This window comes from Ziziphus jujuba, chromosome 11 (genome assembly GCF_031755915.1).
Source record: "Ziziphus jujuba cultivar Dongzao chromosome 11, ASM3175591v1".
NCBI lineage: Eukaryota > Viridiplantae > Streptophyta > Magnoliopsida > Rosales > Rhamnaceae > Ziziphus > Ziziphus jujuba.
The window spans coordinates 14,306,452-14,324,874 of NC_083389.1; the positions used below are offsets into that span (position 1 = coordinate 14,306,452).

Sequence of the window (18,423 nt, forward strand, 5' to 3'; positions counted from 1 at the left end):
CATCGAATTTTTTTTTTGGAAAAATTAATACCAAAAACAGTAACCCAAATATTTTTTTACCGTCCGTGTACTCATATCCATTGTTGACCTAACTCAGGTCAAGTCGCCAGACAGCCACCGACAAGAATGGGCCTACATTTTTGGGTTGAAATTTTTAGCACCACATGGTGTGGGGGCCTTTCAACAATACACTTTATTGGGCTCACAAAATAACGTAAAAGGTTTTCTGTCATTTTGCACATTTATTTGTTTATTTATTATTATTTTTTTTGATCTTTTACCATATAGGGTATCTTTAATCCATGTTCAAGGATGAAAGTATTAACAAATATCTCTTTTTCTAATAAAAGCTATTCCAACTTCAACATTTGATTTTTGACTAGATAAAGTTCTTAGAGTTGGAATTTGCTACCAATTCAACTAGTTCTTTATTGGATTGTTTATTTATTCTTTGAGTTCTTAGCACCTATTCCCTTTGTTAATTAAGCTTTTGCCCTTTCAAGAATAATAATAATAATAATAATAATAATAATAATAATAATAAAGCTTTTGCACTTTAATTTTTGATTTTCTTTGGTATTTTATTTTTTTCGCACTTTGGCTGTTTAACCATTTTTTGGTCCATTTTCTAGCAGTTATGAGGCATGCAATATATTTACTACAACTAAAACAGTTAAATTACAAAATGCAGCAACATCAAAAGACCTATGTATATTGTATCAAATGTGGTGCGTACCTTCAAACTACTAAGAATAGATATATATATATATATATATATATTTAAAGAATCAAATTGTAAAAAGTATTAAAGTTTAAAGATCAAAGAATCAAAAAATAAAAAAGGAACCAACTTGCAAAAAACTTAATAATTTAGGGGACAGGTGCTAAACACCCTTATTATTTTGAGAGTGTTTTTATATACATAAAAGGAACTATAATTTAGATATTTATAGTTGTCACTCATTAATGTTATTTATCAAATTACCAAAAAAAAGTACTCATAAGTTTAATTTAGTGTTAAAATCACTAAAAATACACCTTAAATAAACTTCAATGTTTCACAAATTAGTACGCGTTGATTGACTTAGGGAATGAGACGTCCACCTTAATAGTGTTTTCTAAAGTTGTCAATGTTATATACTAATAATTAATTCTTTCTAACAAAACCCATGGGCTTATTGGTGCTTATGTAGCTTTTTCCTTTTATCTTGTTTTGTTTTGTTTCTTTTCCATTTTAAAACAAGGTAATGACTCTACTTTATTATTAAATATATATGTAAACGCAAATAATGATGGTGGTGACAATTCAAAGACAAACAACATTTTTTTTAGCTGAATAAAGGATTTTATTACCAAAAGAAAATGGCACTAACACGCCTGGATAGGAGATGACCAATTGGTGTCTTTTTTTTTTTTTTTTTTTTTCACTGAATAAATTATTAACCAAAAGAGAATGGTGCTAACACGCACTGGATGAGAAGATGAACGATTGGTCTTTCTCCTTCATTACAAGATCAAAGAAAATTCTAGGAAGGAGCTCATGATTAACCCATTGGTCTTTCATGAATTAACCAAAGACAAACAACATGTTTAATCAAAGACAATTCCTTGAATTGAAGTATGAATGCATATAAACATATATAATACATGCATTTCCATCTGGATCTGGGTGGCTTCCATTTTCTCTTATTAATTTTCATCTTTTTTTTTTTATTAATTTTTTACCTCAATCAACATGATGTTTTTGTTCCGTGTGTTTTCAAATTGAAAAAAGGAAAACACTTTTTTCTTGGCTGAATGTTCCCTCATCGCTAATCAGATGTCTTCCTTTTATTGCCGACCATTCCCACTATTCTAAACGCTCTTTCTCTCTTTTTTCTGTTCTAGTCTTACATACATATATAAATATATTCGCTTTGTTCGTCTGATCAATTTGGTTGAACACCTAAACAAAAAAATAAAAAATAAATAAAAACAAAATAAAATCAGTAGCTAGCTTTTGTGAAAGAGGACAATGGGTTTTGTATCTTCGACCTACAGCCACAACATTGTTCCAATATTGGTTTATGGGATTGTGGCTTTGAATTGTTTCACTGGGTTTGGCATTCATGCTCAACTTCTTCCTCAAGCTGAAGGTACGCTTTTATCGAGTACTCTCTAAAATTTTGCAGCAAATCAATGTTTTTTTTAAGTCAGTTTTCTCTTTTAAAAAGTATGATTTTTATAAGTATGTTCTTGTGATAGATCCTCAATTAAACTTTAAAAAGTAACATCCAAGAATTTATAACGAAATTTAAATAAAGAAAAACCAAGTTGGTTAGTTATGTTGTGTGTGTGTGTGTGTGTGAAGTTCCATATCAGTTGGAAAGGGGAACGAAACATGACTTATAAGCGTGTGGATACCTTTCCCTTGTAGACACATTTTAAACTCGTGAGGGCTAGGTTGGAAGAGGATTTTTCAGGCCCAAAGCGGACAATATCTACATGCTGGTGGTCTGGGCTGGGCTGTCATTGATTGTATAAGAGCCAGTTCTGGATCGGTATACCAGCGAGGACGTTGGGCCCCAAGGGGGGAAGATTGTAAAATCCCACATTGGTTGGAAAGGAGAACGAAGCATGCCTTATAATGGTTGGAAAGGGGAATGAAGCATGGTTTATAAGCTTGTGAATACCTTTCCCTTGTAGACGCGTATTAAACCCGTGAGGGCTGAGTTGGAAGATGATTCCCCAGGTCCAAAGCAGACAATATCTACATGCGGGTGGTCTAGATTGGGCTGTCAAAACGTGTCTTAGTGGTTAGGGGGAATCCTCTTCCAACCCCTACCTGCCAGTCCCACTGGCTCGGGCCTCCCAAGCCCAACCGAGATATTGTCCACTTTGGAAGCTAGATGGTGAGCCCAATCCTACTCCTCACGATCTTACTTTCTTTCATGGGAATGCATTTTATTTGTGACAATCCAGCCTAGACCACCCGCATGTAGATATTGTCCGCTTTGGGCCTGGAGAATCCTCTACATGCGGGTGGTCTGGACTGGGCTGTCACTGATGGTATCAGAGCCAGTACCTGGATCGCTGTGCCAGCGAGGATGTTGGACCCCAAGAGGGGAGGATTGTGAAGTTCCACATTGGTTGGAAAGGGGAACGAAGCATGGCTTATAAGCGTGTGGATACCTTTCCCTTGTAGACGCGTTTTAAACCTGTGAGGGCTGGGTTGGAAGAGGATTCCCCAGGTCCAAAGCGGACAATATCTACATGCGGGGTGGTCTGGACTAGGCTGTCAAAACAGTCTTAGTGGTTAGGGGGAATCCTCTTTCAACCGGACCTCTCAGGCCCAATCGAGATATTGTCTGCTTTGGAAGCTAGATGGTAAGCCCAATCCTACCCCTCACGGTTTTACTTTCCTTCATGGGAATGCGTCTTATCTGTGACAGTCCAGCCCAGACCACCCGCATGTCGATATTATCCGCTTTGGACCTGGAAAATCCTCTTCCAACCCAGCCCTCACGGGTTTAAAATGCATCTACAAGGGAAAGGTATCCACATGCTTATAAGCCATGCTTTGTTCCCCTTTTCAACCGATGTGGGACTTTACAATTCTCTTCCCTTGGGGCCTAGCGTCCTCGCTGGCACACGGATCCGGGTACTGGCTCTGATACCATCTGTGACAGCCCAGCCCAGACCACCCACATGTAGATATTGTCCACTTTGGGCCTGGGTGTAACAGCCCAGACCACCCGCATCAGGATATTGTCCTCTTTGGCCCAGGGTTCACACCCTCTCTTCCCCTTGGCCTCAAGGTTTTGCTCACAAAACGCGTCCTGAAGGGAGAGGTATCCACAGCCTTATAAAGGCCGCTTCGTGCCCCTCTCCAACCGATGTGGGATGTTACAATCCTCCCCCTTTGGGGCCCAGCGTCCTCGCTGGCACACCGATCCGGGTACTGGCTCTGATACCACTGTAACAGCCCAGACCACCCGCATCAGGATATTGTCCTCTTTGGCCCAGGGTTCACACCCTCTCTTCCCCCTGGCCTTAAGGTTTTGCTCACAAAACGCGTCCTGAAGGGAGAGGTATCCACAGCCTTATAAAGGCCGCTTCGTGCCCCTCTCCAACCGATGTGGGATGTTACACTGGGGAATCCTCTTCCAACCCAGCTCTCACGGGTTTAAAATGCGTCTACAAGGGAAAGGTATCCACACGCTTATAAGCCATGTTTCGTTCCCCTTTCCAACCTATGAACATAAAATCGTGTGGGCTGGGCCCAAAGCAAACAATATCATGATTGGACCTGAAAGCCCGTACCAGTGGGACTGGTAGGTAGGGGTTGGAAGATGATTCTCTTTAACCATTGCAAGGCCTTTTAAAACCTTGAGGGCTGGATTGTAAGAGGATTTTTCAGGCCCAAAGAGGACAATATCTACATGCGGGTGGTCTGGGCTGGGCTGTCACAGATGGTATAAGAGCCAGACCCTGGATAGGTGTGCCAACGAGGATGCTGGACCCCAAGGGAGGAGAATTGTGAAGTCCCACATTGGTTGGAAAGGGGAACGAAGCATGGCTTATAAACGCGTGGATACTTTTCCGTTGAAGACGCATTTTAAACTCGTAAGAGCTGGGTTGGAAGAGGATTTCCCAGGCCCAAAGCGGACAATATCTACATGCGGGTGGTCTGGGCTGAGCTGTCACAGTATGTGTGTGTATGTGTGTTATTATTATTATTATTATTTTAATTTTGATATTTTTAGGGTCAGTCTACTTTTCTAGCTAAGAGGAAGCTTGGCTATGTTTTATAGCTGGAAATGATCTTTTGTGGCTGTCTTGGAACTAGCTAGTTTGCTTCTTTGCTCTTTGGTTGGCTAATTGCGAAATGTCTTTTATGCCAATTTAATTAGGTTTATGGAATTAGGATTAAATTGGACATCTTTAATTTTTCCAATATATCCAAGCCAAGAGATAGCAAGCAAGATAGCTCTTTGTCATCTTTAAGTGGATAAAATAAAAAGAGGAATTGTTGGTGAATTTAGAATTGCATTGAATTAAGACGCAAGACAGTCCAAAAGATGCTTATGGTGGCCCCAAACATGGAGGTTTATATTCCTTTCCCAAATCTTTACCCGTGACAGTTAAATATGGAATAGTAAAAATGCATTAATAATATATATGTGTATAAATTGTTTTAGTTATTTAAAAATATTTTAAAAAAATTGGTTAAAAATATGTAAATAAAAAATTTATAAATTCAATATATACGTATATAATACATTATAAATTAACAAATAACAAAAAATAGGGACATTAAATATATATTAAAATTAATTATTTTTAATATATATATACACACACGATGAAAATATAATGTTAGTGAGATAATAATAGTTTAATATATTAAAAAACAAATAATTAGTAAATAATTAAAAGAATAAAAATAAAAAATAAAAAATAAAAAAAAACTTTTTTATACACATTTTTTTATATGGTAGAGAAAAAATAAATTAAAATTATTTATTTTTTTTCAAAACTAAGTGTTTTTTTTTTTTCCACTTATATACTATGACAATGCATTTAATATATGTTTAAAACTTTTTCTTTAAGAAAAAAAAAAGGGTGTTTTTCTGTAGGTTTGAAATTGATACTAAAAATGAGAGATTTTTTTTAAAAAAATTATGTACATTATATGCATATTATTCATGAATTTACGAACTAGGCGATGATATGGAATCATAAATCATTTATAATTAAACATGTTATGATATTTAATATGATTTACATATTTTATTTTGAAAAGATGATTGGAAGAAGTGCAGTATGATATGGCACCTCTAACATATAATACCTTTTCCAAACACTAGAAATTTGAATTGTACAAAGTTATTTCATATTTGTTTTAAAAAGTTTAGAATTAGTTAATTAAAGGTATTACCTAAATGCATTCCTTTTGTGCTATTGTTAGTTGCCTAATTAATTAAATTGTTCCTGGAAAAATATATACATTAATGAAATTGTCATTGTATTATATGAAATGAAACGTATGAACATGTAAGTGCAGTGCAAAATCTGAAGGCAATTTCGAAGGCACTTAAGATGGAAAATATTTGGAATGTGAGCGAAAGTTCTTGTACTCGAATAAGGGAAGATTTTAACGTCACCGAGGAAGCTGCAATTGGGAGAACACCATTCTTGGCAATGTCACGTGCGATTGCTCTTTTGAAAATGGCAACGTTTGCCATGTCAAAACCATGTAAGCTTTAATTTTGGAACTTGGATTCTTATTTCAAAGTTAACTGTTTCTTTTTTTTTAATCTATCATTTTTTTTTTAATTGAAATTTGGTATGACACAGCCATTTGAAAGGCCTCAATTTAACTGGGGATTTACCAGCAGAATTTGGAAATCGTACTTCTCTGGAAGAACTGTAAGCGACTTATATATGTTGTTAAGACATCACTAATCCAAAAGATAGGTTTAATGAGAATTAGGTCCAATAATTCATAAAATAAAAAATAAAAAATAAATCCTTTTTTCTAATAACATTTTTACACTTTTTTTGACATTGAGAAAGATAACCATTTTATTTTTATAAATAAATTGCAGAGTTCTTACCCGCAATAGTATCAGTGGATCAATCCCTACAAGCTTATCTCGTGCTCCTCTTCGCGTCCTGTAAGTAATTATATATATAAATATATATATATATATACACGTATAACTGTTAGGCACATTAGTTATGCATATGAATGTACATAAAGTTTATTGGTATAAATATGTTGCAGATCACTTTTGGGTAACAGACACACAGGCAAAATTCCTAAGGAAATTGGGGACATATATACTCTCAAAGAATTGTAAGTATAGTGTATATATATATATATATATATATATATATATAAGCAGCTGCTTGAGAGATTTGGATGTCATAATCAAACAAAGAATATATAATTAATTAGTTAATGTATGGACTTGATTTTCAATTTGCTTTTATATAAATTGCATTAAATTTTACAGGGTATTGGCACAGAATCAGCTTGAAAGTTCTCTTCCAAAAGAGCTTGGGAATTTGAGACATTTGGAAAGACTGTAAGACTATTAAATTACCCGTCTTACTCCTTTTTTTTTTTTTTTTTTTGTTTTTTTGGGCCATCCTAATTAGTATCAAGTTACCACTTTTCTTCATTTATGGACAATAAACATTTATTGTTATAGCGATCAGAAATAGATCGATCTAATACCTATGTATAAGACTTTCTTGTTTATTTTGCAGCGTTCTATCTGCAAACAATTTTACAGGAACAATTCCACCAACCTTTGGAAATTTAAAGAACTTAACTGATTTGTAAGTAACCAAATATATCAATCATATGGTCGTACATATAGATACCTACTTTATGAATATATTTATATGCACAGTTTTGATTTAATGTGTTATCTAGCTCACTTTATGTTTTTTCATTATCTACAGTAGGATAGATGGGAACAGAATAACAGGAAGCATACAAGCTTATCTCGTGCTCCTCTTCGCGTCCTGTAAGTAATTATATATATAAATATATATATATATATACACGTATAACTGTTAGGCACATTAGTTATGCATATGAATGTACATAAAGTTTATTGGTATAAATATGTTGCAGATCACTTTTGGGTAACAGACACACAGGCAAAATTCCTAAGGAAATTGGGGACATATATACTCTCAAAGAATTGTAAGTATAGTGTATATATATATATATATATATATAAGCAGCTGCTTGAGAGATTTGGATGTCATAATCAAACAAAGAATATATAATTAATTAGTTAATGTATGGATTTGATTTTCAATTTGCTTTTATATAAATTGCATTAAATTTTACAGGGTATTGGCACAGAATCAGCTTGAAAATTCTCTTCCAAAAGAGCTTGGGAATTTGAGACATTTGGAAAGACTGTAAGACTATTAAATTACCCGTCTTACTCCTTTTTTTTTTTTTTTTTTTTTGTTTTTTTGGGCCATCCTAATTAGTATCAAGTTACCACTTTTCTTCATTTATGGACAATAAACATTTATTGTTATAGCGATCAGAAATAGATCGATCTAATACCTATGTATAAGACTTTCTTGTTTATTTTGCAGCGTTCTATCTGCAAACAATTTTACAGGAACAATTCCACCAACCTTTGGAAATTTAAAGAACTTAACTGATTTGTAAGTAACCAAATATATCAATCATATGGTCGTACATATAGATACCTACTTTATGAATATATTTATATGCACAGTTTTGATTTAATGTGTTATCTAGCTCACTTTATGTTTTTTCATTATCTACAGTAGGATAGATGGGAACAGAATAACAGGAAGCATACCTAATTTCATTGGAAATTGGACCAAACTCGAGAGATTGTGAGTAAATTAACTGCACTAATTACTCGATTATCTCTTTTGTCTATTTATATCTTCATCATCTTTTTGAGAAGTATAAACCTTGTATATAATAAAATCTTGTTTGGTTGCAGAGATATGCAAGGCACGTCTATGGAGGGCCCTATTCCTTCTAACGTATCGTTGTTATCAAACTTGGTTCAATTGTGAGAGAATTTTTCACTACTACCTATTAGTAGATGTTTTAGTTTTAGTTTTAGGAGATTAAAATAAAACTGACTTCTAGGACTCTATATATATATATATATATATTTTTTTTTTTTTATCAGAAGGATATCTGATTTGACCGGACCTGTTAAGACTTTTCCAGATTTGAAGAATGTGACTAAATTAAGAAGATTGTGAGTCTTCAGAGTTCTCTTGGTTTGAATTGAAGGATTATTATTTTAATTTTCCCAAAATTTAATCTTGATTTCACTTCTGTGGTGCAGGGTACTGAGAAATTGCTCACTTACTGGTTCAATTCCAGATTATATTGGGCAGAACATGACAGATCTAAATATCCTGTAAGTGCAGCCCATGATCATCTCAATGGCTCGGTTTTATTATAAGTACATTGCAATGCATAGCGTTAATCTTCATTAAAAAATGTTAATTGACGAAAACATTTTGCTTAATTAGTTAATGAATTTGTTTGTATCATATATATTCTGTAACTTGTGGAGACAAATGTCTAAGCTGTGAGAAATTTATTTTGCTTATTTTTAGGGATCTAAGCTTCAATAATTTGACTGGTGAAATTGCAGAGACACTTAAAAGTCTTGGAACTGGAAAACAAAAGCATGTGTAAGTTTCATTTTCATAAAGCCTTCATTAGCTTCAAGTATTTCTTTTTTTTTTTTTTTTTTTTTGGGTGGAGATCATAAAGATAATTTAAATAGGATGGACGTACATATTTCTATGGATGCAGGTTTTTGACCAACAATTCACTCTCTAAAGTCGACTGGTCTTGGATTACTAATGGGGAGAGGAATTGGTTAGTCTCTATAATTCTACTAATTTAAATTGACTTTTTTATTTAAATGTTAAATGTGTTACTAATTTTGTTATAGTTTAATTTTGTATAAATTCTTGAATAAATCAACTTTATTTCACGGATTAATGTGATAAATTAAACTATAAATATACTAAATTAAAATGGTTATGAACCAACAAATTTATGAAAAGTGTCATGGCGAAATTATATGTTTTTCAGGGATCTATCTTACAACAATTTTACAGAAAGGCCATCTTCGATTGATTGCGCATCTATGAGCTTGTAAGTTAGCACTTGAGGCTTTTCCTCAAGCATAAGTTTCTCTTTCTTGTCTTCTAAGTTATTTCTACATAATTTTCCTACTAACTATCCTTTGTCGTAAAAACAGGAATTGTTTTAAATTTTCAACTACTCATGCTGAAAGTTCCTTAATTTGAGTTGTAATTAGTTTATGGCATGAAAGACTAAGCAATAATTTTTGACAAAACAGGTGGTGCTTGACAAACGACCTCCCCTGCGAAACACAAAGGCGTAAGTACATAATAAAGATTAGTTTCCATTGAAAAATCAAGCTGCTTGATGATGTGTATATATATAATACTAATGCCTTGTTAAACCTGCAGATAAGTCTTTATTTATAAATTGTGGAGGAGACGGTCTGAGTCATAATGGCAATCAGTATGAACAGGACAAAAGACCTAATGGTATATCGAACTCGTTTCTGTGAATCAGAAATGGGGTTATAGCAGTACAGGAGTCTACATGAATGATGAAGATAACCAATCTCCAGATTTCCTACCAACAAACATATATTCTCTCAAGACTGATGCAGAAATATATAATACAGCTCGAATTGCCCTTTTATCACTCAAGTACTATGGTCTTTGCTTGCAAAGAGGTAGGTACAAAGTGCAGCTACACTTTGCTGAAATTATGTTCACTGATAACCAGACATTTAGCAATTGGGGAAGGCGCATATTTGATGTCTCAATTCAGGTGAGAAGAAAAGAACAATATATATATATATATATATATATATATGTATATATATGTAAAATTCATTTCTTATTTGCGTTATGTTGGTATATCCAATATTCAGTCGCAAAATTGGATATGCAAGGGAGTCTTAAATGTTACGACAAAGTACAATAATTCAACTTGGTTTTGAAGAGAAAATTTATGAAATATAATTCTTACTAGTAAATGAAAATAAAGCACAGCTTTGTGTCGAAAATGTCATGGATATTTTGTCTATACAAATTCTAAATTCTGTGTTCCAAGCAAACAAATCAAAAGTTAAGAATATCTTTATATAACACTAGTTGGGATCAACTTAAAAATTTAGTATGACATTTTCACAAAAGCAAGTGAAGTTCTAATTCAACTTGTGCACAGGGGAATGTAGTTTTGAAAGATTACAATATTGCGGAGAGAGCAGGAGGAGTTGGAAAAAGTGTGACTGAGGCGTTTGATGCTACGGTTCATGGTAGCACTCTGGAGATCCACTTATACTGGGTAGGGAAAGGGACTAGTGCAATTCCTCATGTGGGTGTTTATGGACCTCTTGTATCTGCTATTTCCATCACGAAAAGTAAGCAACTCCTCCATTTTGCTAAGATTTCTATTCCCTTTCTTTCGTCGCTAAAATCATTTCATCTTTTGTTTCAAACTTTATAGTTGAAGGCAAGTGGCTATCTGTTGGAGCAATTACCGGCATCGTTGCTGCATCATGTGCTTTTGTCATATTGATATTGTTGGTAGTCAGGATGACTTGTTACTTGGGTGGAAAACTAAATGAAGATCCTGGTAAGGATTAATTGTAATTTCAAATAAATTTTATTAAATCTTATTTTACATGGCAAGGAAAACAAAAGAAAATGAAGCAGTTAATTTTGTACATAATTTGAAATATCCAATTCAATCTTTTTTTCTCTTTTTTTTCCCATTGTTTTTCAGAGTTGAGAGGGATGGATCTACAAACCGGACATTTCACATTAAGACAAATGAAAGCTGCCACTCATAATTTTGATCTTGCAAATAAAATAGGTGAAGGAGGCTTTGGGCCAGTTTACAAGGCAAGTGATAACTTTTCTGCCATATTTTTACTGCCTTATCGATATTGGTTAATGTACAAGAAGAAAGAGGAGGAAGGGGGGGGGGGGGGGGGGAATGGTAGCTTAAAATGTCAATTGTCTGGTATGGTAGCCTGTATAGATTGTTGAACTCGCTTTGTAACAATCTAACATTTTGAGATTTTGACCTGCTAATCCCATTTATATTAACTTAGAATATGTTAATTTGATTGCTTTAAGGTTTACGAGTGAGTGTTAAACTAACATAAAACATTTGATTCTGAAGTTTTGACTCTGTTTGATTCTCAGGGTGTGTTGTCAGATGATGCTGTAATTGTTGTCAAGCAGCTCTCAGCCAAATCAAAAGCAAGGGAACTGAGAATTTATAAACGAAGTCGGCATGATATCTGCATTGGAGCACCCTAATCTTGTGGGGCTCTATGGCTGCTGTATTGAAGGAAATCAATTGCTGCTTGTGTATGAATACATGGAAAACAATAGCCTTGCAAGTGCATTATTTGGTAAAATGCTTGACTAACATCTCCAATTCTAAGGTATTGCATGAAATATTTTAGGATAAGAGGTTGACGTCTTTTTTTATTTTATTTTATTTTTATTTATTTATTTATTTACTTTTTACCTTGAACTTATAGGTAGTGGGGAAAAACTGATCAGGCTTGACTGGCCAACAAGAAAGAAGATATGCTTGGGGGTAGCAAGGGGCTTAGCTTATCTTCATGAGGAATCGAGGTTGAAAATTGTTCATAGAGATATTAAGGCAACAAATGTACTGCTTGACAAGGATCTAAATGCTAAAATCTTTGACTTCGGTTTAGCTAAGCTAGACGAAGAAGAGAATACCCATATCAGCACACGGATAGCTGGCACAATGTGAGTTCTCTCTTCTCTCCTTCCCTTCCCAGCATTTCTCGTATCTCCTGGCTTTATAAGTTTGAATATAATGGGCGTGCTTCATGTTTGTTATAAAATGTTAAATGGACGATTGGAATTTGTCAGTCAGTCACAAAAAAAAAAATCAAATAAAAAAAAATAATATTTATATATAGATAGGTTGGATTTATACGATGTACAGAAGTTGTCTTTTGAGTTTTCTAAGACAAATTAACAAGAAAAGAGAGAAATCTGACACCTGCTCTATGGTGCTCTTTACCTATATCGTTAACACGGAATCTTTAGATATTAAGGTTATGCGACATAGTTGCTTCATTTAATAATGGCACTCTACATGTTTTGCATCTAATCTGGTGAAGTCTATGTTACTTTCAGAGGTTATACGGCTCCTGAGTATGCAACTAGAGGTTACTTGATGGACAAGGCAGATGTATACAGCTTTGGAATTGTAGCTTAAGAGATTGTGAGTGGGAAGAGCAACACAAGTTACAGGCCAAAAGAAGAGTTTACATATCTCCTTGATTGGGTAAGTTTCTATTTCATAGTTTCTACTGAGCTTAATTTTCAGAGGGCACAAATTTATTGGCTAATTCAGATGCATTGGAATCTTGATATGTGACTGCTTTGGTAGTTTACTTGATGATAAAACCAGAGAAATGGACTGTAAAAGATTCAAACCAGAACTTGTACCGGTCTTTGAAATCCCTTAAGCATCTATATATGTGACTTAGATTCATATATTTGGCAATTTTCTCTATGATCATATATCAATTGTGGCAATAGATGTTTCCTTAATTTGTTATTCTTTACATGCAATTGAAGGCCTATGTCCTACAAGAAAGAGGAAAGCTATTAGATCTAGTGGATCCTGGTCTTGGTTCAAACTACTCCAAACAGGAGACATTGACAATGCTAAACTTGGGGCTTTTGTGCACAAATACATCTCCCTCACTCAGACCAACCATGACTTTTGTGGTGAGTATGCTGAAACAGAAGACTCTGGTGCCAGCACCGATAATGAGGCAGATTTCAGCGGAGCAAGATGCAAGGTTGGGAGCCTTTGAGAACCTACACAAGATAACATGAAACAATCATCTACCTTCTCACATGATAGTCACCAAATAGGCATTTCTATGGATGGTCCTTGGGTTGATTCTTCAGTCTCTATCCAGAGTTAAGTATGATAGCCATGAACATTCTTCAACCAGCAAGTTCACTAGGATTTACTATTTCTTTTTTTTTTTTTTTTTGGGAGAAGGGGGACAATATGAACAGGGTGCTTTTGAAATTCTTATTTGAATATTGTTTCATTCTTTTGTAAAAAGACAAAATATACACCGTATATGTATATGTACTAAATTATTGATCGAGCTAATGTATCGAGTGAGGTTTCTTTCTAAGAATTTTTTTTTATTTCCAATTTATTTATAGTAACATTCCTGAATTTCACAATTTGATAAAATTGGGTTCATAAAGGAAGCCAATTTCTTTTTATTTTTGGAGATATGTTGTTAAAGGGAGGGTTAAATCGATTTGAGTATAATGATATTTGGTAACATTTTAAATAATTTAATTCGAGATTTGCATTATTTAGATAAACCCCAAAAAAATGATATTTTTTCTTTTGGCAATAAGATGAAATGAAGAAAATTTTATGTCTGGAAGTATGAAAATATGTGACAAAGTTTATTGACACCCCCCCCCCCCCCAAAAAAAAAATGCTATCCTAAAGTGAAAAATTATTGAAGTATTTTTACACTAATAGCAATTGCATTTTTACGATAAAAAAAAAAATCACATTTTTACTTTCTTTTTTGTAAGATTATAATCCTCAAATCAAGCCATTTATCTATGTGTTTACAAGCTGCTGGTCAGAGAAGAAAGAAGAGGAAATTTTCAGGTTCCAAAACAGCAACACTTTGCTGCCACATCAGTTAATGAAGGATAGAAAAGTCATCTCATGCATTTTTCAGTTACAACAATTTGCTTGCCACATAATAGCTGTTGGAGATTAGTTGAATGCACCGTTTCTTGTTTCTGGAAATAAATATACGTATTTTTTGGTCTTCTTCTTCATATATCAGATATAGAATAGAAAAACAGAGAGTGGAAAAAGTTGCAGACCCGAGAGAAAGCTTTGTGCGAAGTGAGTCCCTTTGAGTTTTGGAAGCCATTCTTTCTTGTTTCTTTGTATTCTCAATGTGGGTTTGAGAGAGATCTCTATGGAGATCGAAGAGTGAATGGGTGTATTGGGATCTTGGGTTCTTGGTTTGGGTATTCTTGTGTGAATCCACCATTGATGGTGTGTGAGTAAGCTTGTAAACACTACATTTACATAGTGCAGAAAGCTCAACACCTGAGCAACGAGGACAGGTTGATTTTGATCGAATCTCGCTAAATTTTTATGTTTTTTGTTCAGTTTCATTATTCTAGAAATAATTTCAGAATTCTACAACAGTGGTATCAGAGCTTGTGTTCTAATCTTGGAGAACATTCTTTGATTCGTGTCTGTCTGCAATTTAGGTTCAACCTTCGATTCTTGGTCAAATTAATTCTGCAATTGGGTTTTCTTTTCAATCCTCAACAATGTCGGCCAAGTTGGAATTGGAGGTCTTCAACAGGAAAGGTGATTTTCTTTTATGGCGTAAGAAAATGAGAGCAGTCTTGGTACAGATGAAGGTGGCCAAAGCAATTGACAACTCTTTTTCTGAGTCAATTACTGAAGAAAAGAAGATGGAGATGGACGAAATAGCCATGAGCACAATCATCTTGCATCTTTCAAATAATGTTCTGAGGAAGGTGGATGACATCCAAACCATGGCTCAGATGTGGACCAGATTGGAACAACTCTCTGGTAAAATCACTCCCTAACCGAATCTTGTTGCTTGAACAATTTTTTGGTTTCAAAAGGGATGTAACTAAAGACTTAGATGCCAATCTTGATGCTTTTAATAGATTGATTTTAGATCTTGTTAATTGTAAGGATGTCTTTAGTGATGAACATAATGCTGTGATATTGCTTAATTCTCTGCCAGAAACGTATAGAGAGGTCAAGAATGTAATTAAGTATGTTAGAGATGAGTTATCCTTAGAAATAGTTGTGAGGGCCCTGAAGTCTAGAGATTTAGAGTTAAAATTTGAAAACAAAAGGGAATGACTCAATGTAAGAGGCAGGAGTGTTAATAGAAGTTAGGGTTACAATGACCATAGAAGCAAATCTAGAGACAATTACAAGTCTAAATCTAGGCCCAGAGATAAGAAGTTTTCTATTATTTAAGAGTTGTTTTAAGAAAAAAAGAGATGAAAAACAAAAAGGCCAAGAAAGTGGAGACTTAGCCATAGTCTCCACTGATTTAGACCCTGCAGAGGTTCTTACTGTAACTTCTGAACAAAATTGCTTTGAGTAGGTTTTAGACTTTGGCTGTTCATTTCATATGTGTCCAAGCTTGGATTCCTTTCAATCCTACACTAAGTGTGATGGTGGTCAAGTGCTTCTAGGTAATAATGTGAAGTCCCACATCGGTTGGAAATGGGAACGAAACATTCCATATAAGTGGGTGTGAATACCTTTCCCTTGCGAGGCCTTTTAAAACCTTGAGGGTTGGGTTGTAAAAGGATTCCCCAAGCCCAAAGAGGACAATATTGCATGCGGGTGGTCTGAGCTGTCACAGATGATATCAGAGCCGGACTCGGATCAGTATGCCAGCGAGAACGCTAGGCACAAGAGGGGACGATTGTGAAGTCCTGCATCGGTTGGAAAGGGGAACGAAACACTCCATATAAGTGGGTGTGGATACCTTTCCCTTGCGAGGCCTTTTAAAATATTGAGAGCTGGGTTGTAAGAGGATTTTCCGGGCCCAAAGAGGACAATATCGCATGCGGGTGGTCTGGACTGTCACAAATAACCTGTTCTGCCAAGTTGTTGGCATTGGTGATATTCAGTTACAAATGTATGATGGCACTGTGAAAACTCTTTCTTTTGTGAGACATGTACCAAGTTTAAAACGAAATCTAATTTCTCTTGGAATGCTTGATGATTTTGGTTATTTATGCAAAACTGAAAATGGTGTAATGAAAATTACTAAAGGTGCATATGTTGCCATGAAAGGTGTTAAGAAAAATGGCTTGTATGTTTTACATGGCAAAACTGTAATTAATTCTAGTAATGCATTTGTTGGGTCATCTGTGGATAAAACAAATCTGTGGCATAATAGATTGAACCATATCAGTGAAAAAGGCTTGTATTATTTGAATAAACAGGGCGTATTTGGCAAGGATATGATTAGCAAACTTGATTTTTGTGAAAATTGTGTTTTAGGAAAACAACACAGGTTGAGTTTTAACTTGTGTACAAGTAAAGCTAAATTTGTGTTAGATTATGTGTATGCTGATTTATGGGGTCCTACCAAAGTACAAACCCAAAGTGAAAATAGATATTTTTTATCCATTATTGACAATCATTCTAGAAAGGTGTGGATTTATTTGTTGAAATCCAAGGATGAAGCTTTTACAATGTTTAAAGAGTGGAAGTTACTTGTTGAAAATCAAACTAATAAACCTGTAAAAGCTTTAAGGACTGATAATGGTTTGGAATTTTGTAATAATGAGTTTGATAATTTTTGTAAAAACCATGGTATTCTAAGGCATAGGACAGTAAAGCACACCACAACAAAATGGTGTAGCTGAAAGGATGAATAGGATACTACTTAACAAAGTGAGATGTATGCTTGTGTCTTCAGGATTACCAAAATTATTTTGGGGTGAAGCTGTTATAACTGCCATGCATTTGGTTAATTTGTCTCTATCTACTGTTTTAGAGTTTAAATCCCTTGAACATATTTGGTCTGGAAAGCAACCAGATTATAACAATCTTAGAGTATTTGGTTGTGCTACTTATGCACACCAATTTGAAGGAAAGCTTGAACCTAGAAGTGTGAAGTGTGTTTTCTTAGGTTATGCTCAAGGTGTCAAGGGGTTTAGGTGTGGGTTAGAGAAAATTCAGGTTTTAAAGTTCTAATAAGCAGGGATGTGATATTTGATGAAAATACAATGACTTGCAAAGTTACTAACCCTACAGATACCCAATCTGAACACAAATTGGATAAGAAACAGCTTGAGTTATCCAATGAGGTGGAGAACCAAGATGGTGATGATAATGGTCAAGGTGCTGATGAGTTTGAGAGGCAGCCAGCTGATGAAGAGAGTGAATTAATTAGATCAAAGACATCAGCCACATCACTTTCTGATGAAGACATAATTGAAGAGAAAATGGTACAGCAGTCTCCCAGGTCTAATCAAAGATTATTAGCATCACCTGGTTATTTGTTAACTAGAGATAGAGGAGGTAAATTAAACCCAACAGGAGGTACAGCTATGCAGATTATATAGCTTATGCTTTGGTGGCATATCAAGACTTGGTAGACAATGAACCAAAGTCTTATATGGAGGCTGTGAGGTCTAAGCAAGCAACGCAGTGGATTGAAGCTATGAAAGAAGAAATGAAGTCACTCCATGAGAATAAAACATGGGACTTAGTACTAGCTCCTAAACAACAGAAAATAGTGGATTGCAAGTGGATTTATAAGGTTAAAGAAGAGATTACAAGTGCTGAACCAGTGAGGTTTAAAGCCAGACTTGTGGCTAAGGGTTTTACACAAGTGGAGGGGATAGATTATAATGAAATTTTCTCTCCAGTTGTGAAGTATACCACAATAAGAACCATTTTGGCTCTGATAACTCAATTCAATTAGGAATTGGAGCAGTTTGATGTAAAGACAGCCTTTTTGCATGGAAGTTTGGAAGAAACCATCTATATGAGACAACCTGAAGGCTTCGAAGTTAAGAAAAAAGTTGGAAAGCTTGTGTGCTTACTTAAGAAGTCATTATATGATCTCAAACAATCATTAAGGCAGTGGTACAAGAGATTTGATTCTTTTGTGGTAGAAGCTGGATTTACACGAAGTGGCTTTGATAGTTGCTTGTATTTTAAAGATACCATGAGTGATAAAGCTGTCTATGTTCTTCTATATGTTGATGATATGT

General features: G+C 34.7%; 1 pseudogene; it reads left to right on the top strand.

Annotated features, from left to right (window-relative positions):
* The first annotated feature begins 2,014 nt into the window (after positions 1–2,014).
* LOC125418287 (probable LRR receptor-like serine/threonine-protein kinase At1g53440) lies at positions 2,015–13,712 on the top strand (annotated as a pseudogene).
* Positions 13,713–18,423: the final 4,711 nt, after the last annotated feature.